General features: G+C 44.8%; 1 pseudogene; it reads right to left on the reverse strand.

Annotated features, from left to right (window-relative positions):
- Positions 1–1,505: 1,505 nt before the first annotated feature.
- Positions 1,506–7,099, reverse strand: LOC116692146 (erbin-like; annotated as a pseudogene).
- Between the last annotated feature and the right edge of the window lie 656 nt (positions 7,100–7,755).

The following is a 7,755-nucleotide window of genomic DNA, read 5'->3' on the forward strand; positions in this document are numbered from 1 at the left end:
CTACATTTCAGTGGTTTCCCGGTTTAATCAAGGCTACGGGATTCTTCTATAAATATTTCTCGACAGATAACAGGTCAGTCTCACTCGGTTATAAAATATGAGAGCAACAAAAATGTCTCGGTTCGTCCTTTTCTAATGTCTCTCTTTAGGAGGTCTTATTGCGTGCTATCTGCGCTTATCTGATGATAGTCAAATCCACAGTGGTTCGACACGTCTTCAGTGGGTACACTGCATACATCTTATTCACACAAGCTGGGAGCCATTGCCGTGTGGAAGAGACATATTGTTTGGTTAACTGGAGTGTTAAAAGCCACTAAACTCGTGAAATAATAACGGAAAAACTTGCGAGAGCTTCGGTTAATTAGCAGAATACCTGATATTTTATCTCCAGGCTGAAGAAGTCTGGTGCCGGTCACCTCCAGGTTGAACTCTTGTCACAAATTTCCTGAAATCTTATGGAAAAAGATCATATTAACTAACATGTGACAATTGCTGAGTTTGTTTGAACGGTTTTCACCAAGTGGCTGTAACACAATTTTAATTTCTATGAAAAAAATTACAATACTAATGGAATATTGCTATGGTATTGTTAAAAATAAACACTTACATGTCATCTGACGAAAGGGATTCCCCCCTCCCCGTCCTCCTGATTATACTGAACCCAGCTCTGGATTCTTCTCTACTTTCATACGGGATCTAAACACACCCACATACTTTCATCAGCCACTTAATCACCAGCCATACACGTTTATGTACACAATTCCCCACATTAGCTTTGACAACCACCTAGGGTGCAGGTATTTTTTTTTTTGCTTTTTTTTTTTTTCCTGGCCTGCTAGCGTATATGAAATCTAAATGTCTGGAGAAGAAACAAGAACACAAGATCAGATTCTTACAGCCTAAAATTCCCTTAGACTGAAAGTGAATACGCCTTATACCTAAGTTAAATCACTTTTACATCTGTCGTTACAATATGAATCTACAGCCAGCAGTGGTTTCCTTAGCATAGTACAAGACCTGGTAACAGGGGGAAACAGCTAGCTTGGCTTATCCAATGACAAAATCAAACAACAAGCACCTCTTAGCTCACTGTTCCAAGTTACATCTTTTAGTGGTCCGTTTTCAGTGTACGTGCTATGCATGCTATGCTAAGCTAACCAACTCCGGGCTGTAGCCAATGGGAGAGTAGTGAGCGCCCAATCCAAGCTCGCCAATCAAGTGAATACAAGTTTTCACCAAATGTCAAACTATTATTGCACTTCAACTTCCGCCAAGCAAATGGAAGAATATCCCTAAAATCAAATTAATTGTTTAAAAAAAAAAACTTCTGGATTTCTTCAAAGCTTTTCACCTCTGCTGCGTGTGTCTTGCGGGATGCGTCTGGGCCCCTGTGGGGATGGGAGACTTTGAGCCTCAGGTAATCAATGAGCTTCTCTCTGAAGGGTGTCGGGCCATGGGCGCCTGGCTCCCCTGAGCACGAACAGAAGGGCCCATCTGACCGTTCATCAAAGGCACCTAGGGAACAAAAACATCAGAGATAATAAAAGTGTATTTTTAATTTGACGAGCACATTTTTTGCTCTGCCGCTAACTTATGTGGTGACCTACTTTTCTGTGGGGGTCCATGGGTGTAGCTCTGCGCCCTTGGGGAAACACTCATCCTGACAGGGAAGAAGTTGATTAATCATTAAGATGGTCCCAAACCTCATCAACTAAACACATTTACTACAAGAGATAATTGACGGATTATTAGATCTGACCACCAACATTTTTTTCCATGTCTGGTAATGAGATTGAGCCGTGATGTTGTTGCTTTTGGAAGGATCTGACACACGGCTAATTAAAATGAAAATTAACCTGTGCTTGGTTTCTATCAGACTCTATCCGCATCTAATTCTGAATACTTACTCGCATATAAATGTGTTACCAACACTCTCTCACACTTTACCCGCCCCACCCCCCCCCTCTACCGATTCTAAATAACCACTTTCAATCCCTTAGACACACACCTCTCACCACTTACCTTTTGCAAACACAGTTTTCATCCCCACACACAAAGTGAGAGGTATGAAGTGATTCTGCGTGATTGAAGTTAAGGGAAGATGATGATGAGCAAAATGACGTTTGAAGTGAAGTTTAAAAGGAGAAGAAAATCATCTGCTTCTCAGACACATTCAAACACAGGATGCGAATTTGACCGGGTGGGATAACGCACCCCGGATGATGATGATGATGTTAGAGCATCTGGCCGGTTTAGAAAAGGGGGTGTTTCTGTACCTACTATTTTTTACATTTCTGATTATGAGTCACTAGAATACAAGTCGTCATTGGCACTATAACAAGAACAAACATCTTTCTTGTCATCACTTGTATAGGGGGGTTCCTAAATGCATTATGCCACGCAGCCTGTACGTTTTTGCAAGGAAATAGATTTGAAATGATTTCTAAAGTATGTTAGCAGCCTTCACAATAGTCAGATTTGAGTGTCTTTCTGTAAATTCCATCATGGAGAAGCCACTACACAATTGGAAATAGTACAAAAAAAACAAAAACATTAGTAAGTCCCCTTTTGTAACCAGTCAACCGATTACAGTCAGAGGAACTGGACACAAACTTAGGAAGACAGTCATATGTCACGTAGAACGGGTCTGTGGTCGTGAGCAATCAGACGGTAGGAGAATTATACTTTCACTTGCCTATAAAAAGGCCAAGTAAAGATTCCTGAGGTCGTGATCACTTCTCAACATCGAGGATAGAGGAAACAGACATTTCTCATCCTTCCTAAAGGTGTGAAACTATCAGGAGCTTTAGCCCCTGGTAATTATGAGCTGCGGAGCTAAACCCTTAGTTCACAGTACTCACACAGAGCCCATAGCTCCGTAGGGCATGTCCGTCCCGGTCCTAAAGACTCAAAACCTTGGCTGGCATGGCATATCCATAACAGCTGCCGGTGTGGTAGACCAGCTCAAGCGGAGCGTTATTGAAGTATAGGAGCGAGACACAGTGCATTCTTAACAGAGGGACGACATGGAACCACCGCACCAACCGACATGTTCCGCCGAGGCCATGCATCCACCAAATGAGCGATGACATAAAGACACAACAAAAAAAGGTTTACAGCATATCCAGAAAACAGCAGTTAGGAATACTGTGCATACAGCTTGTTGTAAGCTTCCATAAACTTCTGACTACATATTAAATGTCGATCAGTCAAATATCTGCAATGGATGCAGCCATACAGGTTTGGTTTTTATTTGCCCATGTTTTTTTTAGTCACCCAAATGAATGTGAAAGATTTCAGATATCGGAACCAATGTCTCTTCTGGGTCCTTTCCACTGCCTGGTATCCACGTTGGTGGAAGGGATGTAGAAACCAAGGGGGTAAGCCTCTCTCCACACGTGTAGCTCCTATGTCGCCATTTGGAGGCTAACAAGCCATCCACCTGCCGTTAATGTTCATTGAGTGCTATTATTGCCTCATTGATAGCAAAAACCTTTCATCGTGAATGCTTTTTAGAGTTTTGTAGATTGTCCTTGTTTATTTCTAAAGAAACAATATGCATAAAGGCTCCATTCCCTTGTATCTCACGTCATGGGCTCAATAGCAGACCGGTTTTGTAAACTAGGCTAACGATTAATCTACGTCGTCGGCTCAGTTAATGCTGCGCGTAACCCTCAGCTATCCCGAAAATGCTTCTAAAACGCCTTCACTGGTCATCTGTCCAGACAACAGATCTATTGTCCATTTCTTTAACTTGCTATGATGTGCCTCCTCGACTGCGCCATCAACTAAACTGTTTTCTATGTGATAAAAGTCCCTGGTACCTTCTAACGGTACTTTGGGTCCAGTACTACCTCGTTTGAGGTACCGCCTCAAGGGCTAAGCGATACCAAAATTGTTTGAAAACTGCAGACTACTGATTGGTCGGAGGAATCGTCCTAATTCCTGATTCATCATTGTGTACGTTCTACTACGAATCATTGCACCCGTCGGGAGTGTCTTAACAAACCCGCCTGATATAATGGTTTACCCCGCGGGCCCGTTTTTTTTTTTTTGTGCTTCCAGCTTCTTTTGACACTATTGCTTGCTGGCTGTGGCACCGTCCATTCTGAGAATCAAAAGCACCACACCTTCAACGTTCTGTGTGGTTGTGTGCATTAGGTCCAGCAGTTCCCTGCTACATGACTCAACCACGGCTCCGCTCAGCATTAGCGTAGTAATCTGCTATTGAAAAGGAGAGGGGCAACGCGGGCGTGCCGAGATAGGCCGAGCCGATTCAGAGCAGGTACCATGTAATGGAAAAACGGCATTATCTGATGTCCACTGATGTAATATGTATGCTAATGAGTACAATATTCAATGTTGCTCAACCCCATCCCTCCACCTTTAAAAAACGAGGAGAAAGGAATTTTGTGTTTGGTGCTCACAACCTGAGACAATGACATACAATTCAACACAACATCCCTCCAAAAGCAGATCCTCTTCTTGTCTGGAGACATCACACAGGGAGTATTGTATTTTGTCACAGTTACGGGCCTGTTCTAGAAGACGCGTTGCTGTTAATTTGTTTGTACTTTCTCCTCGCTGTGCACCACAACCTAAATTCCTTTCACCTCCATTGTATTGGTGTTAGTAGCAGAAAATCTCAGAGGCGCGGTACCTCAACTCTGGTCAACAAAACCTAAACCATCTGCATGGCGATGTGTTAAGTGACACTCTTTTTGTAAATGGGTGAAACAACCTTTAAAATGACAAATGAAAAGATTTACAGATATATTCTTCTCACTCACATGTGTCGCATACTGGTACTATCAATAATTTCAGCTAAGTGTAAACAGCTTTACGCAAATTTAGGACTTATGTGTGTATCCATTTTTTGCTTGCATGGCAGGCTGCTTGATTCATACTGTTGGTCAATAAGTGTAACTTTAAGTCTACGGACACTTACCGAAACAAACACAATTCCCCCTGAAACGGTATTAACCAACATTTACAGTAATACGTTTTTACCTTTTCCATTTTCTTGGCCTCATGTGCCGCTCCACTTGATCTCTCCCAGCAACTGGCCCCTTCCTGTCCAACTCCTCCCGACACCTGCCCAGTCCCATCCAGCGAGCGAGTCTCAGACTTCACCCTGGTGTTTGGTGCCTTTTGTCTGGGGCTGGCTTTGCTGGTAGTTAAATCGCTTGACAGACATGGTCCTCTTCTGTAAGCTCATGGGCTGCGGCCTCCGCTCCGAGAGACCTGGATCTCCGGGTAGACATCATGCTGTAGTGCTCGCTGAAGGGGCCTCGCATTGCCTGTGTGCTCATTGCCAGCGTCCCCCTGCGAGGGTGTGAATGTCCCTGTATTTCATGTATTCCCCGTCAGGCACCTGTATACGCCTCGGTTCAGCCCATGGATGCTGTGGAGGCGGTGCTGCTTTGCCTCTGCAGAGTGCTGCTTCTATCCTGGCCTCCCGTTGATTGAGTCTCTCCTTAGTCCACAGTCCCCAGGGGTTTTGGGGAGCCATGGGGGCCCCCGCTGCGGGGTTGTCGAGGGTAGGAGGTGCTTGATTACGGTGGAGTAGTTGGTGTTGGCAAGTGATGTGGAGAGGAGGCATGTAACCTTGGTGCTCCGTGGGAATGGGCGTCTCTGGGACCAGGCCCTCATTTAGGCATGGCACTGCTCGTTACGTATTTTGTACTGAGGAGGAGGATGCCCCGATGGACTCACATGGCTGGAAAAACTGCAAATCTTATGGTGCTGGCATGGGGCTTAGAGGAGTAGAGCATGTCTGAGTAATGATGCGAGGACCGGGGGGGGGTAGATCTGGAAGTCTGGTCCAGTGAGTAACTGACTGCTGACTTGCTCGGGGGCCTATGCTCGTGGCCTTGAGCTCCTTGCCCGGCTCCGGCCATCCTCACCTGTTTGCTTCCATAGTGAGTCATCATCCCCCTCAAAGAGTACGCTTCAACCTCCTTTTCTATGTTGCTGATACTTTTGAGATTTCACCACATCGGGGGAGGCACCTTTTGTCTGGGAGACCGTTCCTCTTTGCTGCGAGACAGAGACATGTCACTGCTGGCTGTCACCCTGTCGAGCCACTGGGCACAGCAGAATTTCTCTACTCTCATTGCTTGTTCCCAATACTATTGATGCCATCCTGACCGGCTGGTTTCCATTCAGAAGATGCGCCATGTTTCATTGCTAACCCTTCTGCTGTCCAAGTCCTCCTGTTACTGACCATTCTTGTTGTGTTCCCCTTATCCAGCTGAACCTGTTGTTCGGTTGGCAACTGACACGTTCTATTGAATCTTGGGCCCCCTTGGTGTAGGTTTTCGCCCAGCCTTTGTTAATCCTTCTCAATACAGCCATCTCTGGCTTTCCAGGACATGTCGTATCCACCCATTTTCTCTGGCGAGTCTGCTGGGTTGGGTTTTTAAAAGGGCCTTAGGTAGTGTTTCAGAGCCATTTCCATATGGAGGAGAGGGGGGGTGTCCTTTAGTCGGGTTCATATTTTCATCCTCTCGCCAAAATAAAGAAAAGGTACATCAGTGTTCTAATAATAACAACAACGAAGACTCTCCTCTGGATTCTATGTACTGAAAAATGTAACTAACCGGCTTTTTTGGTAGAAGGGCATCTTTGCCTCTCTCTCATGGGTGCCCTAGAGTTGTCCTACTGCTGTCTGTAGTTCCAGAGATACCGATGCGACATACGTGATGGGACGAACAGTTACTGTTGTTCTGGTTTCTGTTTGCACTGGTTTCATCCAGCAAAGATTCTGCATCATCTGTTCATCATGAACATCCCTGTTTAGTGTACTGTATCTAGACCAGTCCCCTAAAATACTGTATTTTACTCCTCAAACACTACTTTTTACCTTTTTTGTCCGTACTTAAAGTCACTACTTAGTCTGGTTGATGGAGATCTCCATAAGAGGGGTCTCATCTCTGCCATTTTCATCTCCTCCTCTTCGTCAGACAGCTCCTCGAATCCTAAGACAAAAAAGTTTTTTTAAAGCTGCTTTTTTATTGAACTTTATAATGTGCTTGTTGTGCTTTCTAAATTGTGATGACTAACAATGGAGAGTACCTCCAGGTGTCTTCATGTTCATCATTGAGCCCCCTGATGATTTGACTGTACTGTCTGAGACGCTGGCAGAGTCTGAAGTTATCTTTTTTTTCTGTTGCAGATGGGTTATGGGAAATGTTCGTAGATACGTGTAGTCCATGTCGATCCTGTACCATTCGGGAATGGGAGCTCAATCACCTTCACAAAAACAGACCGGATGGCCCTTTTTTCATGAAAATGTTCTCTCACTTGCGAGTAGAATGAGCATTTGTTAAAGAGGAACTAAAAGGGGACCAAAGGTTCTTTCTAAGTAAAATATCTTATTTAGCGAAGCTGACCTTAACTCCCACGCCTGCACTCCAATGTGGTTTCCCTCATTTGGTTTTGCATCTTTCCCCGACTCTCGCTTGACTCGTCCTCTTTACGCCTGTGCGCCACAGACTGGGCTGTCTTCACATGTTCTTCACCTCTCTGGTTATGGTGGTATGGAGCGCATCAGGTTTCCCTCCTGGATACCACAAATCCCCACAAACAGTACCACTAAATCATCTGTTTCAAGTTGTAACAGAATGGGTGACAATTTACTGGCCAGGTACAGGTATGAGCAATTTGAAGAGGACGAGAACGAGGACAAGCATGACGGTGAAAACGAGCACGAGCACGAGCACGAGGACGAGGACGAGCACAACTCTGAGATAG

This window comes from Etheostoma spectabile, chromosome 1 (genome assembly GCF_008692095.1).
Source record: "Etheostoma spectabile isolate EspeVRDwgs_2016 chromosome 1, UIUC_Espe_1.0, whole genome shotgun sequence".
NCBI classification, from domain to species: domain Eukaryota; kingdom Metazoa; phylum Chordata; class Actinopteri; order Perciformes; family Percidae; genus Etheostoma; species Etheostoma spectabile.